The following is a 20,860-nucleotide window of genomic DNA, read 5'->3' on the forward strand; positions in this document are numbered from 1 at the left end:
GCTTTGTGATCAACTTTGATAAAGTCTGCTGAGAAGCTGCTGGTTGGAAAATGTATTTAGGATGAACAAACTTGTAGACTGGAGTAATCGAAATGGGATGACATTTACTAGTACAAAGTGTAATGGCCTGCCCTTGGGGAATAATAATGAACACTCTCTAGCCTAGAATTCATCAGCTGGAAACACCAGAGGAAAATGCAAGAATCTGCAAATCTTGGTTAGTCTCAAAATTCTAACAGGCTGCTGTTGTGATACAGCTATCCCTCACACCAGTGATTTAGATGCATAAGCAATGTTGTGTTTGAGCCAGAAGCAAGAACTCTCGTGGCCTTTATGTGGGAAGTGCCAAAATGTGCACCCTCAGTCATGGGAGTTGCAGCAGTACTGTGTGAATTTCTTGCTTATGCAATGTGCTGATCAGACCCATGCTGAGGGGCAGGGATGAGGAAGCTGGAGTTTATGGCTACTGGTTAAACCTTTCCATTAGGCTTAAGAAAGTATTCATGTCATTGGATAAAGTATTGGTGAGGTTTCCTGTAAAAGCATTGTGTCAATGACTGGACTCCATCTCTCTTAGTTTAAATTGCTTAATGAAAGACAAATGCAAAGGTATCTTGACAACATGCCACAGTTATGGGATGCAGCTGGGAGCAAAATGGAATTTGATTGTCCCATAAAAGGAAGGAAGGAAGGAAGGGCTTCTCTTCCTCTTATGGGATGATCAAAAGATCTTCGTGTGAAGATGTGTTAAAGGTGCAGATGGATACTAATTCTGCTGTTCCGGGACAGGGAAACTCTGGCTATCTAGATGTTGTTGGACTCCCATACCAGCCAGCCCCAGCCAGCAAGGCAATGGTCAGAGATGAAGAGAGTTGTAGTCTTACCATTTCTAGAGAGAGGCAGGGCCCTCATCCCTGTCTTACGAAATGCTGGGCATCTCCCATGTAGCTGCTTCCTGCACTATTGGCATGGAAAGTGTGTGACTCAGGAGTGTATGAATGACTCAGACCAGAACAAAACTGTGATAATTACAATGGGGTTAGGGCATCGCTTGTTCTCTGAAAGTCAGATACCACAGCGCTGACTCTGGAATAAATAACCGGATAGAAGGTCAGAGCTCTTTGCATAAAAGCACAAACTGCCTTTTAACAACAGGTGGAGGCATACTTATCAGTAGATCATTATGAAGGTTATCTTTTTATACAGCGGCCTTTATCAATGCTGACTTTACGGTGTGGGCCCTGTGCTGGCTTCCAAAAAAGGCTAATGCTCATTTTGGCGCAGACAGAAGCTGACCTCTATATTGGGTGCAATCCAAGATAATGCATTCAACTTGTAGACTTGATACTTATTAAAAAAAAAAAATAGTTTGCAACTGTTTATACAACCTCGTTTCACTATTTTGCTGTGGCCTCTATCCTAAGATGTTTTCATCAGTACAAACTGCACATGCTACTACTATAAATCAATTACTTTATTTAACACTTCAGTGGAGGAGAAGGTGATAAGCTCTCCCCACATAAGCTGCGCATGAGTAGATTGGACTAGTTCACGTACAAGGCCCTGCTCCAACTCTATGAATCTTTGACATTTTGTATTTGTTTTTACACCTAAAAATCCTCTTTTCTAGATCCCGAATATAAGCCGCACCCGCAAATAAGCCACACCTTTAAAATTGAAGGGGGGGGGGAAATACCCGGGCTGCTTCCTTGGGGGGGGGGGGGAGCCGCGCTGCTTTGCCAGTGGCCTTCCCCCTTCTTTCCAGCAGCTCAGGGGAGGCTTGGTAGTGGTGGGCGGGCTAACGCCATTGCCCAGCGCTCCTGGGCTGCTTCGGGGGGGGGGGGGGGAGCCGCGCCACTTTGTCGGCGGTGTAAGGTCGTGAATATAAGCCACACTTTAACTTTTCACTGTCAGAATTTTGGGGGAAAGTGAGGCTTATATTCAGGACAATAGACACCTGCATTTGAACACATGGTTATTTATAGCAAGGTTTTACTACCTTCTGTGCAGAATATGGTGTTTCCTATCATGCATTGTGGCATCACGATGATGTTACGGGAGGACACACAGACACCTGGTGCAGTTTTATGGGCAGGCAAAGGGCAACTGTAACTGGGGCAACTTGGATGCTGCAACAAATAGCAGATGTCAGAATTCTATATCAATATCAAAGTGGATCCTAAAATCCAGTCGGGCAGGAGAGATGGAGACTTGTTACAATCCCAAGAAATGCTGGAAATAAAGCAATAATGGGATATATTTGAGTTTAAACTCATAGCACATGGTTATTTGTGTGATGAGTCTTTGTTTTGTGTGATCAGTGAAGTTCCTGATATAAATACCAGATAGCATCAGTCATCCTAAACGGATGATGAAAATAAAGGGGAAATCAGTTTCAAGGATGCTGAGGGGTAATGCTGTTATTAATGCCCAATGTGTTTGGCCCATAAATGCCTTCCTCTGTGACGTTTCTACAAAAAGATAGGACAACAGTTAATCATGCTTCAAAACAAACAACCCACCACCTTTGAAACACAATCTCAAAAATCACATATTTGTAAGGCCCTCATTGTCATAATTCCCCTTATTAGTTACACTAAAAAATATTTCCTCTTCCATATATAAACATAAGAACTTAATGCTTCATTGTAAACAGCTCAAAACCATCAGAACTAAAGAAACCAGAGAAAAATATGGTGGTGGGGAGAGACTTTTTTGTGGCAGAACACATTGGGCATTGGTAATAATATAAAATAACTCCTACAGCATCTTTGGGATGGATTCTCCTTTATTGTAACTTCCAGTGTATGTTTTCAGTTTTTCTGTGTGTGAGAGAGAGATTTTGGTTTTGAAGCATCTTAAGCTAGCATATCAACTTGTTGGTGATCCTTGCATTTCTAGAGGAGGGTTTGTGCCAGGGATTATGGCAGCCCAGCATTTTGATATAAACATTGATGGGAGACTTGCCAGCTCAAGGTGTCTTGGCAAGTTGGGTGCTTTTTTTCTTTACTGCAAGGCTGAAAAGCATCTGCTTTGTACTGGAGTTCAAAGCATAGGTGGGAGGCAGGGCAACACTGCATATTTTTAATTGATGAGTAGTCTGCACCAAGTGGGTTGTCTGACGGCTGGTTTTAATAAGTTGTTTCATTTACAAGTTAATACTGTAAACATATGATATGACTTGTATGTGCTCTGGCAAGAATAGGTTTTAGTTACAATTAAGGAAATACCATTGTGAGTCTCCAGATGTTGTTGAACTCCAGCTCGCCTTAGCCCCAACCAGCATGTTCAGCAGTCAGGAATGGTGGGAGTTTTCCAACAACATCTGGAGGGCCACTGGTTGCCCACCCCTTCTTTAAATCACATGCCTTTTAGACTCTGAATTGTACGAAAGCATAATAAATTTTCTTTTTTAGGGGGGCAACTGCCAATTTAATTAAATCATCCACCAGATGTGGAAGTTGAGCCTCTAAGCCCATTTGGGTAGCCATGCAACATTTGGGAGCAGTGGTTGTGAAGGTATTTGACTTTTAGAAGACACATGAAGGCAGTTCTTTTCACGGAAGTTTTTAAGGGTTGGTGTTTTAATGTGTTTTTAATATTTTTTGAGAGCCACTCAGAGTGGCTGGGGCAACCCAGTCAGATTGCTGGTATATAAGAAAGAAAGAAAGAAAGAAAGAAAGAAAGAAAGAAAGAAAGAAAGAAAGAAAAAGAATAAGTAAGTAAGTAAGTGTATGGGAAGGTCTTAGGCAGGTTGAACAGAGAAGTCTGAAGGGAGCTTTTAACCACATTTTTGATTGCTCAGAGTTCAGCTGTCTATAGTTAGAAGCCTCTTTGAGGCTGTTTCTGGGGTGTGCGTTTTGAGAGCAGGACTTATGTGCATGACCTCTCTGCCTGAAGAGGACTTCTGTATTTGGATAATTAGTTTCCAGCAGCAAAAGTAAGGCAAACAGAAATGATGATGTATTTGATATGTGTGTGTGTTTTTAGCTTGCTAATCTTGCACCTCACCAGTTTTCCACCCAACTCTTCCCACCTAATTTCCACCACCAAAAGTGAGAGATTCCGTTAATATCATTTTGTTAACGTTGCTAACGCCACTAAATGATTTAGCAGGCAGATAGCTTTAACATACCTCTATTCAGTCATATTTGGTATGAGGAGCCAAAATCAAATGGGTTTTAATTTTATCCATGGCTGTATCCAAAACATTACCTGGGGCTCTGCAATATGTTTGTTGTTTTATCCCATCTGATTCAGACTCCGTTAGCTGTGTCCTCATGGTTTAATGTTTTGATCAAAATTGGACTTGTGTCTGCTTGACCTGCATTAATTAAAGTGCTCCTTTAACTTTATATTTACTTCAAAATGTAAAATGTATTTATTTGTTAAATTTGTTCACGCCATCTATTGAAACGGAGGTTGCTAGTGCTTTTGAGAAAGTAGTGCAGAAACAGATACCGAAGTATACAATAACTGTAGGGAAAACGTGCACCAGCAAGTTCAACTCTTGCTGCGTGAGCTGATTAAGTAATTCCATGCTGCTTTCGAGGTTAATCCCACTGAAGTCCAAAATACCTTCATAGCTAAATCGAGAGGCCTGTATACTTCCACATAAGAGCGTCTTGCTTGAGCAAGAAAGGAACAGCTCATCCTGTTTCTGTGTAGGTCTTTGTATGATTTTTGAAGTTACTTACATTGAGTTATTTAAAAGCATCTTAAATGATGACTTCTTTCCATCCCAATAGCAGATTAATTTCAGGATTCCAGGGGGTTGGACTAGATGACCCTTGGCATCCTTTTCAACTCTACATTTTTTAACTTTTCTCCTTGATTTGTACCCTGACTTCTGTGTTCAGCGACTTCCGCCTACCTCTTAACACTTGAGAGTACTTGCATACCACCTTCCTTTCTCCTCATAGTCTCACTCAGTAAACTCCTAAGGGCTTTAGTTTGTTCTTTTTACCTTTATACAAGGCCAGATTTAGAAGGAAATAGGCCACCTCTCAACTGAGAAAGTTTACTATATTAAGACATAATTGGGCATATCTCCCATCATCATATCCTAGCCTATCCTTAACTCGGTGAGTCCGAGGAAAAGCTTCAGATGACGTTTACAAGTCTACTCAGATGTAAGTCCCATGCACCTCAGTTATCATTTCTCCCAGGTAATTGCATAGGATTGCAACCTGAATTGCTTTATAAGGGTGAGGGAATAGCAGACAACTAGTGACCATTGCACTTGGGAAGGGAAGAGAAGAGGATGTCATGACCCATATAACCAGCGGAGCCAGAGGCTGCAGGGATACCAGAGGGGGAACCAGGTCTGGGCCAGAGCTCAGAGTTGTGGGAAATAGGGAGGCCATTGTGCCTGAGCAGGTTGGACAAGAACTCCCAGAGGAACCTCCCAGAACCCCAAGGCCTATAGGGACAGAGTCTGGACACCTCGTTGACTTCTTCCCTGGAGCCTGAAGAACCAGATATCTCCCATCACACATCAGCAGGCCAGCAGTGCTGGGAGTGCACCAGGAGGGAGGCTATGGAATGAAAGAGGTGCCTGTCTTCAGGCCAGAGAGTTGGAGCCTGGAGAAGGTAGTCTGGAAATGGGCATAAAAGGCCTCAGTCTACTCTCAAACTTTGTCAGAGGAAGTTGATCCATCAGAGCTGTCCAGCAACCTTGCTGGCCAGAACATAACAGTCGAGGATCATGAATGGATTTAATTATTTTTTTAGGCTGCCATATACAAGTGAATTCTGGGTACAAGGTTAGTACTATGGTTTATTTTTACATTTTTATTTAATCTCTGCTCCAAGGAACTCATGGTGGCCATGGGAGGTCCTCTTTGCTTCCTAGCCACTTAGGAGGCAAGTTACTCCTCAGGAGAGCCATGGTGAGGGTCTATGCTAGAAGAGGATTAACATGGTAGGCCTATGCTTAGGCAAGTGCTTGTATGCTTTCCCAGACCAGTCTGCTTCCCAGAGGCTTAGAGGAAATTGAGACCTACTTCAGAATAAATGGCAGCGCATGAGCTTCCTGGAAGTTATGCCCTAATTGCTGAGCTTGGGTGGCCCATGGGATTCAGCCTGAGTAGGCAAGGAAGGAAAGCGAAGTTGCTGCTGCTTATCTCTTGATTTGTAAGTGCGTTTTCATCATTTTGAAAAACGTTAGGTTTAAAGACACCTAGGAAGCACGTTCTTAGTTGGGCAAGAAGTAATGGGTGAATAAAACGTCAACACATTTCCAGTCTTTGGAAAAAGAAGATTCCTCTTGATTTCGCAGCAATTCTTGTTACAATGCCTATGTGAAAGTTGTACCCTAGAATAGAATCGTAGAATTGGGAGCGTTGGAAGGGATGTTGAGGGTCATTGCACCCAACCCCCTGCAGTGCAGCCATCTCAACTACAGCATCCATGACAGATGGCCATCCAACCTCTGCTTAAAAACCTCCAAGGCAGGAGGTTTCCAAGCAAGTCAGTTCCACTGTCGAACGGCTCTTACTGTCAGAAAGTTCATCCTGGTGTTTAGTTGGAAGACCCATCAGGAGCTTGAATGGCTTGAGGAGATCTTTAAAGAAAAGGGCTTAGACCTTTGTAGCTTTACAGATGAATGTGAATAAGCTTCTTTAGTAAACATTGTGAATATTTGTAATATTAAAGTGTACTTCAATAGCACTATGCACATGACGTAAATGCCTTATATCCCTCTTGTTGAACAGCCTTGAAAAAGGGAAATGGTTTGCCAGCTGGATCATGCATTAGTGTTATCTTCATGTATTTTGCAGCAGATGTTGAGCAGAGACCGCTTGTCAAAGGTAGCTTGTAGTATAAGATGCAAGTTAGGGCTCCCCCCCCCCTTCAAGTACATTTTTCTTGCATTACCAATGTCTTCCATAAAGTCAGCCACAAAGCCATATTATTGGGGAATCCAGCTTGAAGCCTGTGGTGAGTAGGAAATGGATTAAACACAGGTTTTCCCTATTTTCAAGCTGCCAACAATGATGTCATTAATGTTAACGACCCTTACCACAACACACTGAAGTCAGAGAACCCTCTCTTAAAACTCCTGTCCTCTGCACAGTTTTACCCGTTGTTAAGGAAACACTGATCTTTGTTGATAAGAAACAATAGGGGTATCCAAACACTAACTTTTGCTGGGAAAGATGCTCTGCTCCAAACTTACTCAACATCTTATACAATTCATTTACTATTAATGAGGAGAGAATTCTGATTTTTAAAAGATGGGAGTACTTCTAATCGTCTCAGAAGTTTTTGATTAGTTTCTTAGGCAGCATCCACTACATATTAATAACATATCAAATGTCCACAAGGCAACACTATTTTATATTGTATGTGTGAATCAGATCAGCTTAAATCATAGGGTGTTGCTGTACTGCAGTTTTGAAAAGCCTACATTAAAATCTTACCAAAAGAAGATTTCCCCATATTTAGCATTCAAAAAGCAACACTATTTGGTGTTAAATGATAAACCTGTATGTGGGGGTGGCTCTCAAGAAAGAAGTGAACAATCTTATGTGTCAAGTTGCTTAAATAAACCCCAACAGTATATTCATATGTCAGGATATATAATAATATGGATTTATATATCACCCGAAAGCTATACCTGAGAATTACATGATTGCACATGCTAAATTCCTTTTTCAGTGTTTTGTTATTTTTCTGTAAAAGTTGTGCTGTGCAGTGGTAGATGTGCAAGAAGCATGCCAAGGTTGCATCTCATGCTGCTTCTAAGTTGCTTCATTTTCAGAAGTTGTTCTGTGTGTCTAGGCTTTAAGCAGCATATTAATTGCCCAAGGATATTACTCTAGACCAGGGGTCAGCAAACTTTTTCAGCAGGGAGCCAGTCCACTGTCCCTCAGACCTTGTGGGGGGCCGGAGTATTTTTTTGGGTGGAGGAATGAACGAATTCCTATGCCCCACAAATAACCCAGAGATGCATTTTAAATAAAAGGACAAAATCTACTCATGTAGAAACACCAGGCAGGCCCCACAAATAACCCAGAGATGCATTTTAAATAAAAGGACACATTCTACTCATGTAAAAACATGCTGATTCCAATTTAGAAGGCGATGGGGCCTGATCCGGGCCCCAGGCCTTAGTTTGCCTACCCATGCAAATACCCTTAAGCAACTAGTGTGCTCTTTCTTCCCATATTGGGTTCTGCAAAAGTACACAAACTGTTAACAATGGTGATTTGTCCATGATAAATTCTTGATTTCCCATGCAGAAATCTTGTGTTTATATATCACCAGTAGACAATATTCATGCATGGAATACGTGAACAGAGGATATCATCTTGAGCCAGCTGTAAAGTATTTTGGTAAATGTAGCAACACTAAACTCACAAACTGCTCACAAAGAGGCATGTTGCACATTCATTGCAAAAAAGCAGGTATTATATATGTGTGTGTAATTTAGACTCCTCTTCCCAATCATTCAGCCCTCAAAAAGGCTCTTAAGGCAGTGTACGCCCATAAAAAAATACAAATCCAATTTCAATTATGAAAACAAACGGCTGTATCCAACTGGTGCTCTTGCACGTGCATGAGGGTTTTTGAGCCAGTGAGAGTTGTCCACTAATGGAGGAGGGGAAGTGATTTCCTCCAATTTCTCTACCCCAGTGCCCCTCATATGTGCTCTGGAGGGTCCCTCAACTCTCCAAAGCAGATTTTGGGAGGAACATTTGGAACTGCAGAGGGGGAAATCAGCTTCCAGAGCAACAGCACTAGGAGAACCAATTGGATTCTGCCCAAATAGCATTAAAACAGATATAAAAATGTTCAAGAAGCAGGGTGCCGTGATTGTTCATTTTTGCAGCCTACCTTCTCTTTGTCTTAACTAATTCCATCATTTTAACCATTGTAACAGTGTACTATGCTTTCACAATCCATTCCTTCATCATGGGCATTTGGGTGTTCGACAAAATTCTTGCAGCACTCAACAGGTTTCTGTCGTTATGTGTTCTGAATGAATGTCTGTGTCCATATATCCCTGAAAGATATAATTTCTAATCTCTCCCTTGACGGGCCTAGACAGATAGAAGGGGTTGCAGAAGCTGAAGGGGTTGCCAATATTGTGATGTACATTGCGAATTTTAATTACAGATGAGACAAACCCATGGTTTCCTGTCCTGACCATGGGATCATCGAGATATTGTGTGTGTGTGTGTGTGTGTGTGTGTGTGTGGAGTCTTGTGTGTTTGCTTGGTGTTTTCTAAGTATTTACTTAGAAATAAAACCAAGCCAGTTACTGTTCTCAAGAATTTTCAGAGCCCCGGACTTGCACAGAAATGATATATGCATACTTATGCAGGACTAAAACCAGCATCAGTTTCTTGGGGAATTTCAGGACAGTTTAAATACTCATAGTGAACAACGATATGCAGAGTACACAAGTGACTGTTATTTTTATGATGATAAACCTCAGAAATCACACATTTTTCTTGTTCTGCTTGTCCCCTCTCCACACACACATTTTACATAGAAAACAGCTTTTAACTCAGACAAAATATAGGGCCATGGATTAGTTTTAAGTGATGGCTGGTATAGACTTGAATGTTTGTTTCGTATTATGTACTGATATATATTTAAAGCAGGTTATTCTTAAAGGACGCTTACATTAAGAATCTAAATTTTAAAAATATTGATTTTTATCCACCCTGGAGGGACGTTGCTCTTCTTTTCCAAGTACCTTCAGTCATGTTTGGAGAGAGGAAGTAGATGAGAACAACATTAGCTGAAGTGTGGTGCTATATAAAACATCTCAGAGCAACAAGCTTTGTCCTGCGTAGCAGAGCTATACGTTTCACTCTCTGTTTCTGTGATTGTATAGCCACTGCAGGTTAGAGCATGTGACCATTCTGTTGGGTACAGTTTGTTCCTGCACTAAGCTTGTTCATTCAGCCATACTGGAAGGGAGCCAGATATGAAACGAAAAGCAAACCATGTACACCTAGCTCCTTCCCAGTTTAAATGAGGCAATTTATTTCTTTGTTAACAAGCCTTTTAAATAAAATATGGCAGTACTACCTTAATTTTAGGCCCAACACAGTTTAAAGCTGTGAAGCTATGTTAAATTTCCTATAGATATTCCAGTTGGGATTTTTCTGTAGATTGGCAACAGGAGTTCAGAAGAAAGCTTGAAAGTATGTAAAAAGATCTGTGAGAGAATTCTCCGGGGTGTTATTCACAACATACCACACATTTGTAAGGATAGGCTTCCTGTTCACGTGAAGGGCCATACAAAATAAATTTGGTTTCTTGAGCAATTAGCGCATAAAGCACAGGCAATCTTTTCAGTCTTTCCATGTCTCTGTGGGAAGTCTCAACATTTTATTAAAGCGGAATAATGCTCTATTTCTATTTCTAGGAACAAACAGTCTTTAAAATACATACAGGTACTCTTACACATCTAAGACTTGACGTAAGCAATTTGGTTTGTTTAGTTGAGAATTGCAAAACGTTTAAAGGCAAATCATTCACTGCAGTCGACTCAAAACAAATTCAGCAGTTGTAGGAATTTTGATTCACATTTTTGCCAGACAGGTTTTGGGAAGGTCCTTCTAGCTCTGTGAAGGTTTGTAGGCATCAAAAAGCTAAGCTAACATAAGGAAGAATAATAACCAGGTACAGTACCAGAAAACACCTTTCTATTAGTGATTTTTTGCCCTCTGGTTTAGAAGCAATGATCCATATTTGCATTTGTTATCCTTGGGTTCCTTGAGTTACACTACTCATCACGTCTAATGTGCACAAAAACTCTACAATTATCCTTGGTGCTTAGCTTTGAATCTTACAAAGCAAAATATCCCCTCATTCCCAGCCCTACTTTGCTTCAACTTACAAACTATGCACTGGACCTGGAGTGCTCCTTCTGCATGCTGAAATACTCATTCTTTTGGCAGATTGGACTGAGATCCAGTGGGAACTCCTGCTGGAGGGAGGAAAGGCAATTTTCGCAGCCTCCTGTGCCTTCATTCCAGAAGGTTTTCCAGCCCTCCAGAAAAGTTTTACAAGGGGCTGCAGGGGGGATGAGAAACTAGTGAAAACCATCTCTCTTCCTTTACTGTAGCAGGAGCGTCCTGTGAGTGAAGTTGTGTTCATGGAAATTCTGGCCCCAACCCTATGTAATAACATAACATGAGAGCTGATAGATGATTGGATGTCTGACCAATTGTAGTGTGTACTTGTAACAGAAGAGTCAACTGCCTGTTATGTACAGTTCCATTATTATTGCACTCTGAAAATGTGTTGTTGTTTTTAATGGATAAAGGCATCTGCAAGTGATGTTAGCTTGGGTGGAGATTGGATGAGGTGGGTTGAGAAGACAAAGAGGGTATTTCACGCTTGGAATTCCCAGTCCTTTGCCCTTCCCCTAAGCCATTTTCTCTTTGTCCCTCCCTGACCAAGATCTCCTTTACCTGTTCAAACAACCCTCCAAGAAAGAATCATGGAATGACATGCATGTAATATGTAGACCTTTATTCAGAATGGTCATTTTTGCAGATGTCCTTATAGCTGCTAAAGATGTATGAGCATTGCATCAGCTTTTATTGTTAATCTTTGCTTATGGTGCTAGATGTTTTACATGAACTTTCTTTCTTTTATTCTCAGATTGATGACCTATACAACCTCAGAATATCCTTCTTGGAACTCATGAGTATCCAGACTCTGTTTTGTGTATCACAACTAGGACCTCACATCTTCTTCCCCAGTAGATGGGTACGATGCATCCAGTTCAATTTGTTTACTTTACACAAACCTCAGGAGTTAGTTGACTGAACTGCACATTCTTCTTTTACTTCTTCTTATTCTTTTTTTTTTTTGTGTGTGCCAAGCAAAAGCACTGTGACACCTGGACAATGAGTCTATGATTACTTACTCCTCTACCATAAAGACTTAGCTGGCTACAGTGAACTCACATGCCCACTTTAAAATGGTGAGAATGGGCATGCTACTAGCTCATTTACATAAGACATGACATTTTAATTTGCTGCTGAAAAACCTGTACGACAAATCATCAGTGTAAATTATTACATACAAACTGTTAATGTTGGTTGAAGAGTATTAAATATTTAACATAGGTTTTTGATTTATACATGTACTTTTTTAATTAAAAATGTAACTTTTCCTACAGCACATCTTTTTTTGATGTGGAACTGAGGTATACTATATTCTGTTGTAAACAGAGTGGGGTTGGGGTGGGGGAAACTGTTAAAAAACAAGGCGATTTAAGAATAGAGTAGGGTACTATTCTTTTTAAGATTGTAATTCAGAATATAATATAATATGGATCAATGGGCCCGTGGATCTGGATTGTACAGTCATATTTACCAATCTAATGATTTGTAAGATAACCCTGTGGCTGAGCTGAATTCTTTCAAAAATAAAATAATATTTTGTATTGTTCCTGTAAAACATTAGGCTGTATTAATGAAAAGGCAAATGAACTGTGCATGGTATTTACAAGTGTGGGTTTTTAAATTGTTGGTTGCACAGGAACTTTGAAAACATCAGAAAAACAAATCTAAGTCTTCCATTGTATATATATATAGAAGAAGAAGAAATGAAACTTGGGCGAACTCTTTAAATCAAAATATCCCTGGAATGAAATACGTGGGTGTTTGTAAATTCTGGAAATCTCTTTCTATACATAATAAACTAGATACCGTTTTATCTTTATTTCTCTTACTTACTTTGTTCCCCCCCCCCCCAAAAAAAAAACGTATCCCTGTACTTAATGCATATATTAAGGTATCTTCACATTCTTTGTGGTGGGGTCAGGTCCTTACTTTAGAATCGATATTTGAATGTACTTGTGTAATGAGATCTCTCAATAGAAAAACCACTTCTCTATAGAATTTCACTCATACTTTGGAATTTATGTTTACACACTGCCTGATAGATTGAGGTCCTTTTTCTATTCCATTAAGTGAGAATTTGGAAATGTCTTCAATGTTAGGAAGACCTTCCCATAACTTTAAAAAGCAAGAATTGCGCCAACATATTCATTTTCCTTTTTGTACTCTTGAGAGTCAAAGGCAATTCTTCTGCTGTCTATTGCACTGTCTTGTATATCCAGTTTGTTTCACTGTTTTGTATATCAGTCTGCAATCCTGTGGCTATCTACATCAAGCTAAGTCCTATGAGTTTAGTGGGACATGCTCTTATGTAACAGTGTTTAGGACAGCAGCCTGAATTTCCCTTTTATCATTGAAACAGAAAACTATTGTGCTGATTATTTTATTTTCACAGTGAACTACCCTCAGGTCTCATGGGTCGTTATACCACAAGAATAGGAGCAACAAGCGAATTGGATGTGAATTGAATCCAGTTTGAAAATCTAAGATAGATGAACCTTAATAGAGATACTGTAAAAACAGCATTTACAGAGCATATTGATTGAGATTCACTTTCTGCTAATGTAGCACCCAGGAAACAAGTTGGAACATTTTTTGATTCTTAGACTTTGGACATAACCCAGTCTTTGCAAACTATAGCTGCTAATTATTTGAATAGGGCATGCACAGGAAACCTTTATGGTAGATTGATTCCCTTCTTTAACCTGATATCCTCTCCCCCCGCACCCCTAGCCATAATTCGGGCCTCAGATGTTTTCAGCAGTGTTCTCCACTGGTAATTTCTGAAGTGCAACTATACTGAATTTCAGCAGTAAGAATACACATACTACAGAGAGCAAGGGGTTTATTTATTTTGCCATGACTCTTCAGATGGCAACATTCTGATTCATCAGGGTATGCCCTCATTTTTTGTTCATTTTTGAAAAATATTTACATAACTATATGCATTTCTGGAGGCCTCACCTATTAGCACTGTGCAACACGTCATCAGAATCCGTGGGGTGGAAAAGTTCCAACAGAAATCTGGAATACCAAACATTGCACATCCTGTAACCTCGGAGTTCTCAACTTTTTTGGGAAGCTGTAATGAGCACCAAGAACTGCCCATTCCATAGAGGGAAAACTGATGTTCAGAACACACCCCCACAAAATGTACCCATTCCAAAACCAAAATGGAGACAGCCAAAAAGCAGGTAACACCCCCAAAACTTGCATAACACTCCCAAGCAAAACCAGGCAATGCATCCACAAACTAAAGAAAAGAAAAACCAAACAAAACATAAGTAGACACCGCAACCAAACAACCTCTACCAAAAGCAGTTATAAAACGCCAGTCAGAGGCATTCCGGGGAAAGTGAAGTAAGGTGTTGTGTCTGGATGCTTTCATTTGGCTTTTGAGCCAGCCCCCCACCACCCATGTTTTAAACAAAGTTTTCTAACCCCCCATTCTTAAAAAACTGGGAGGGGCATGATACCTTGATGGGTGCTAAGAGGGATATCTGAGGACACTGCTGTCTATGGACATCACACCAGGGACCCAAGATAAAGTGGTACCTCGGGTTACAGACATTTCAGGTTACAGACTCCACTAACCCAGAAATACTACCGCGGGTTAAGAACTTTGCTTCAGGATGAGAACAGAAATTGTGCACCGGCAGTGTGAGGCCCCATTAGCTAAAGTGGTACCTCAGGTTAAGAACAGTTTCAGGTTAAGAACAGACCTCCGGAACGAATTAAGTTCTTAACCCGAGGTACCACTGTACTGCATGTAGCTATGGTTTCTCCCTAAAGTGTGGTCTGGTGTTCTCCAGAACAACTCCCATCCTTCAAGTAGCTCTGTTAGCCTCCAAGCCTATCACTTGATACACATACAGGATGAGCTTTCAACAGTCAAGCCCTATACTACAACATTCTTCCAGTTGGAAGGAATGTAACCGCAATAACTTCCAGAAGAGCAGTGTATCTCTGGTGTGTATCTGATTGAACGCCACTTGTTGGATGGAGACTGCAATTAAACCACCTTATTGATTGCTTCAAAAATGAAAGTGGGGATACATCAGCCATAATGCTGTCAACATAGAATGACAAAAGCCTGACATTTCTATCATTCACAATTTTGCTTCTAACCACAGCAACTTTGATCCCAAAAGCTATGGGAATAAACACAAACATTTGCCATATGCCAGCCTTATGAAGAAGACTAGCATGGGGGGGGGGTACCTTTTAAAAAAACCCACAATTGCATCTCAGTGTCAATAGGCCACCAGTCTTTTCATCATTTAAGAACCTCTTTTTTTAAAGTGTAGCTATCATTTGAAGCTTGTGGAAGCATCTCTGGGGTATTTCCAGAAAACCACTACCAACCATGGTCTTCTGTAAACTGTTTTACTCTTAGAACATCAGCCTATCTACACAATCCAGGAACCGCAAGACACATTCCAAAATCCAGCAGGCATGTACAGAGGTAAAACAGAAGCTGCTCTGAGAAAAATATCTGCAACTACATCTTGGCACATTTAACAAGAGTCTTTGCCATGGAACATTATCATTGTCCCAGAGTTAGAAACTATAGTAAAACTGCAGCTGGTGACCATGGGATCTGGCTTGCTTTTCTTTTTGCTTATGTTTGATTACCAGAACCATATCTTGAATACCATATCTACAGAAATCTTTACCAATAATAAATTAAGGATCATGGGTTTTTCTCCTCTAATAAGTGTACTGATATGCTAAGAATCTGAAGATAAGATTTGGTGTTGTAGAAGAATGTTTGCTGATGAGAAGTATCTTTTTCCCATTAAGTGGATTTCGTTTTTACAAAATATTAGTTTAGGCTTATATTTGGCAACAACCCACTTGCAGCACGTGCTGTAGTAGCAATGAATGCCGTTGATACCTTTGTTAACAGATCTAGCACCAAGCTCAAATGTCTAAATGTCCAAAGATGCTCCAAACTTTAGTTAGAGGAGTTCTAGAGCAACACTGCATTTTCACAATCTCCTTGTGCTTATTAGAGAAGAAGAGGGTTCTCTCCCCCCCCCCCTTGCAGCTATGGTAAGACTGTAGTTATTTACTTGAGGGTAATTCCCCTTGAGAAGACAGGAGTACCTGGCATGCTCTGGTCCATGGGGTCACGAAGAGTCGGACACGATTAAACGACTAAACAACAATAATTCTCCTTGAACACAATGGGATTTGGACCAAATGCATCTGAATAAGGTAATGCAATGCAGAGAAGATGGAATGCACAGTGCTGCTAGAGATGACAACTAGAGAACATTTCATTTGAATAATAATAATTTTATTATTTATACCCCGCCCATCTGGCTGGGTTTCCCCAGCCACTCTCGGCTGCTACCAACAGAACACTAAAAACAGAATAAAACTTCAAACATTAAAAACTTCCCTAAACAGGGCTGCCTTCAGATGTCTTCTAAAAGTCAGATAGTTGTTTATTTCCTTGACATCTGGTGGGAGGGCATTCCACAGGGCAGGTGCTACTACCAAGAAGGCCCTCTGTCTGGTTCCCTGTAACTTCACTTCTTGCAGTGAGGGAACCACCAGAAGGCCCTTGGCACTGGACCTCAGTGTCCGGGCTGAATGATGGGGATGGAGACACTCCTTCAGGTATACTGGGCTGAGGCCGTTTAGTACTTTAAAGGTCAGCACCAACACTTTGAATTGTGCTCAGAAACGTACTGGGAACCAATGTAGGTCTTTCAGGACTGGTATCATATGATCTCGGCGTCCACTCCCAGTCACCAGTCTCGCTGCCGCATTCTGGATTAGTTGTAGTTTCCAGGTCACCTTCAAAGGTGCCCCACGTAGAGCACATTGCAGTAATCTAAGTGGGAGATAACCAGAGCATGCACTACTCTGGCGACACATTCTGCGGGCAGGTAGGGTTTCAGCCTGCGTACCAGATGGAGCTGGTAGACAGCTGCCCTGGATGCAGAATTGACCTGTGCCTCCATGGACAGCTGGGAGTCCAAAATGACTCCCAGGCTGCACACCTGGTCCTTCAGGGGCACAGTTGCCCCATTCAGGACCAGGGAGCCCCCCCCCACCTGCTCTCCCCCTGTCCCCCCAAAACAGTACTTCTGTCTTGTCAGGGTTCAACCTCAATCTGTTAGCCTGCAAAACACCCTGGAAACAGAAGACTAGGCCATCAAGGAAAGAGGCACTAGTCTAGCTCATTTATTTGCCTGCTGTACTGTTTTATATTGTTGCTTTTAATTTGTAGGGAGCTTTTAACATACAGGAACATTTTAAAATGTGATTGCCTGCCTGCAGTCTGAAGAGGTGCTGTTCCGCTGCATGTGTTGACTAGGCCTTGTTCCAAGTAAACTTGCAGGGTCAGGCTGTACAGATGTTGGTTAATGATTATGTCTTCACAACTGTTGGGTTGCTGTTGTTTTTTGTAAGATTCTTTGGACTATGTTCATTCAGATGGTGAGGAGAGCCGTTCTAGCCAACCTTCAAAATTTACCTCTGGAAAAATTCTCAAGAATTATCTTGCTTCCATTGCTTGTGTGGAAAGCTATAGCTATGTATGGAAAATGATAATTTAAAGTACTAAAATGTTCCTAGGCAAATTCTTCCAGTCTTTCATATGCTGTTTCTTTTATAAATAGTTCTTAAACTGTGTTATTTGAATCACTAATTTTGATAAATGTTCTCAATTAAACACTACGGAATCTGACAGCCATACATAGAATGATATCCTATGTATCATATCAGCCTGGGCATAGACAAGGGGGGTGGGGGACAGAGGGGCAGCTGCCCCCTCTAAATCAAGTAAATAAATAAAAATACTTAACTGACCAATCACATCTCAGATAGCTCTGTTCTCCCCTCCCCCAACATTGATCCTGCCCCCTCTAATATAAATCCTGGCTACACCCATGCATATCAGTGATATCCGAGTAGTCAGGATAGATTCACTGTAATCAATGGATTTAAAGAATGTGGCTCTGCTCTGGGTATGATTTGGTTAGATATCATCCATTGTTTCCATTATTGTGTTGCTTGGTGGAGCAGTATTAAGCTATTGTTTCAGCCAGTACAGTGGTACCTCGGGTTACATACGCTTCAGGTTACATACGCTTCAGGTTACAGACTACACTAACCCAGAAATAGTACCTCGGGTTAAGAACTTTGCTTCAGGATGAGAACACAAATCGTGCTCCGGCGGCACGGCGGCAGCAGCAGGAGGCCCCATTAGCTAAAGTGGTGCTTCAGGTTAAGAACAGTTTCAGGTTAAGAACGGACCTCCAGAACGAATTAAGTATTTAGGTACCACTGTATCAGAATATGGTCCATCAAGGAGATGCAGGATGGTCCTTGGTTTTGTTTGTCTTTTGCTGTTCTCCTTTCTTAAATGTTCGTTACATATTCATTGAAAACATTTGTATCCCTCCGTTAACTCAAATATATCAGAGCGGGGATGTTATAATGTTGTATTGTGGGCATATACAGGCACGCCTCGTTTTATTGCACTTTGCAGATATTGCTCCTTACGAGTAGACAGTAGCAACTACCGGCAGCCCGGCTGCTTCCAGGGAAGGGAAGCCCCCTCCCCCCTCCCCCGGCTACAGGAGTGAAGCTGGCTAGGGCTGGAGCCAGGTTATTACCCTCCTGCCCCTGCAGCCACGCAGGGCCTGGCTTAATAGTTTACAATATGGTATAAGTACAGTGGTACCTCGGGTTACAGACGCTTCAGATTACAGACTCTACTAACCCAGAAATAGTACCTTGGGTTAAGAACTTTGCTTCAGGATGAGAACAGAAATTGCGTGGCAGCAGCGGGAGGCCCCATTAGCTAAAGTGGTACCTCAGGTTAAGGACAGTTTCAGGTTAAGAACTGAGCTCCAGAACGAATTAAGTTCTTAACCCGAGGTACCACTGTATATGTTTCATATGCACTGGGAAACAAAACATAGTAATTGTGTGATTTGTTTTATTCTGATATTTGCTTTATTGCAGTGGTCTGGAACCAAACCCACAATATCTCTGAGGTACGCCTGTGCTGAACCACACCTGTTTATTGGAAACCAAGTGAACATGGGTTACTAGAATTCTATATCAGGCAACCGTTACTTTGGATTCCCAGAACGCATGAAGCACTTTGCAGAAAATGTAAATGCTTCCAGCTTATAAGTTCTTTCTCTCCTCCTCCTCCTCCTCCTCCTCCTCCTCCTCCTCCTCCTCCTCCTTTGTTGTTGTTGTTTACTGGCTTTTGCCGCATTAAACTTGGAAACTTGGAAACTTAGTGATTTAGTTGTGTCTGACTCTTCATGACCCCATGGGCCAGAGCATGCCAGGCACTCCTGTCTTCCACTGCCTCCAGCAGTTTGGTCAAACTCATGCTGGTAGCTTCGAGAACACTCTCCAACCAACTCATCCTCTGTCATCCTCTTCTCCTTGTGCCCTCCATCTTTCCCAACATCAGAATCTTTTCCAGGGAGTCTTCTCTTCTCATGAGGTGACCAAAGTACTAGAGCCTCAGCTTCAGGATCTGTCCTTCCAGTGAGCACTCAGGGCTGATTTCCTTAAGAATGGATAGGTTTGATCTTCTTGCAGTCCATGGGACTCTCAAGAGTCTCCTCTAGCACCATAATCCAAAAGCATCAATTCTTCGGCTATCAGCCTTCTTTATGGTCCAGCTCTCTTCTTTAATTTCTCTTCTTTAATTTCAGCCAAAGCTAATATGTTTGATGAGATGATCAGAAGTTAACATAAGTGTTTTTCCAAGTCATTTCCCCTCGTTAATTCACCCCAAAATGTGCTTAGGATTGTGTATCAGTGATTTAAGTGGCTGCACAATTCATCATCCCGGTGTGATCTCATTCGTTTGCCATCCAAACAACTCCCAGATGTACATTTAGAGGGATATGGTCACATCCACAATATATCAAAAGTAATGCAAAGCAAAAGTGGCTGATTACCTCAGTGAATGTACAATGAAAACAGGACAAAATGAATTTACTATTGGTATTCTCTATTGACTAGAATAAAGTCAGTCACATAAATGTATTTATTTGCCATGTAGTTGGAACCAGATGAAGCCCATCATTTGACTTGATATTTAGAAATGTCATCAAAACACATGCCACATTCCCATGGCCTATGGGACACAGCAGCTGGGGGAAATTCCTCAAATACTGAACAATGTTAAAAGTTGACAGGAATGTAGGCTGCCAGTTGTACACCATACCTGTTTCAGCAAAAGTCATGCTTAATGTTAAATTAAAAACGCTGAAGACAAGGAAGACATTTTGCCTTCTGAGCATAGCCTTTTATCAAATCTGTTTGGCAGAAATTCAAAACAAAGTGCATCATGCTGGAGTTATGTGATGAATCCTTTGATAATCATGTTCTGCTTCTGACTAGGATCATGAATTAGGTACAGCTATTCCTTGGGATACTGCTTTTATCCCTACTTGCATCTGATGAAATGTACTCTAGTCCATGAAAACTTGGCATTTCATTTGTCATTCAGATATCATTTAACTTTGGTTTCCGAAAGTTCTAGAAAACAAGAAAGGATCTTATGCACACATGAACTCCAACTTTTTGTTTGGAACCTGCTTTGCTTACCTAGTGGTAAGTTTGCTACTAAGTACAGTGGTACCTCGGGTTAAGTACTTAATTTGTTCTGGAGGTCCGTACTTAACCTGAAACTGTTCTTAACCTGAAGCACCACTTTAGCTAATGGGGTCTCCCGCTGCCGCTGCGCCGCTGGAGCAAAATTTCTGTTCTCATCCTGAAGCAAAGTTCTTAACCCAAGGTACTATTTCTGGGTTAGTGGAGTCTGTAACCTGAAGCGTATGTAACCTGAAGCATATGTAACCCGAGGTACTACTGTAGTGGGGCTGGTCCAGATGCTAAAATGATACATTTGTTAAAAGACTTTGAAGTATTACTAATGTCCATTCCTGCGGGTGGTGTTTGCTGGTGAATATTTTTATATGAAGTCATCC

General features: G+C 41.2%; 1 protein-coding gene across 1 annotated transcript in view; it reads left to right on the plus strand.

The window, feature by feature from the left end:
- IRS1 (insulin receptor substrate 1) overlaps positions 1 to 12,699 on the plus strand; it is a 49,660-nt gene extending 36,961 nt beyond the window's left edge. The window contains 1 exon segment of the mRNA XM_083442619.1: positions 11,632 to 12,699. The gene's annotated coding sequence lies outside the window, so the exon portion shown is untranslated.
- The last annotated feature ends 8,161 nt before the right edge of the window (positions 12,700 to 20,860 follow it).

The sequence above is a fragment of the Podarcis tiliguerta genome (assembly GCF_965153285.1).
Source record: "Podarcis tiliguerta genome assembly, chromosome: 5".
Lineage (NCBI taxonomy): Eukaryota > Metazoa > Chordata > Lepidosauria > Squamata > Lacertidae > Podarcis > Podarcis tiliguerta.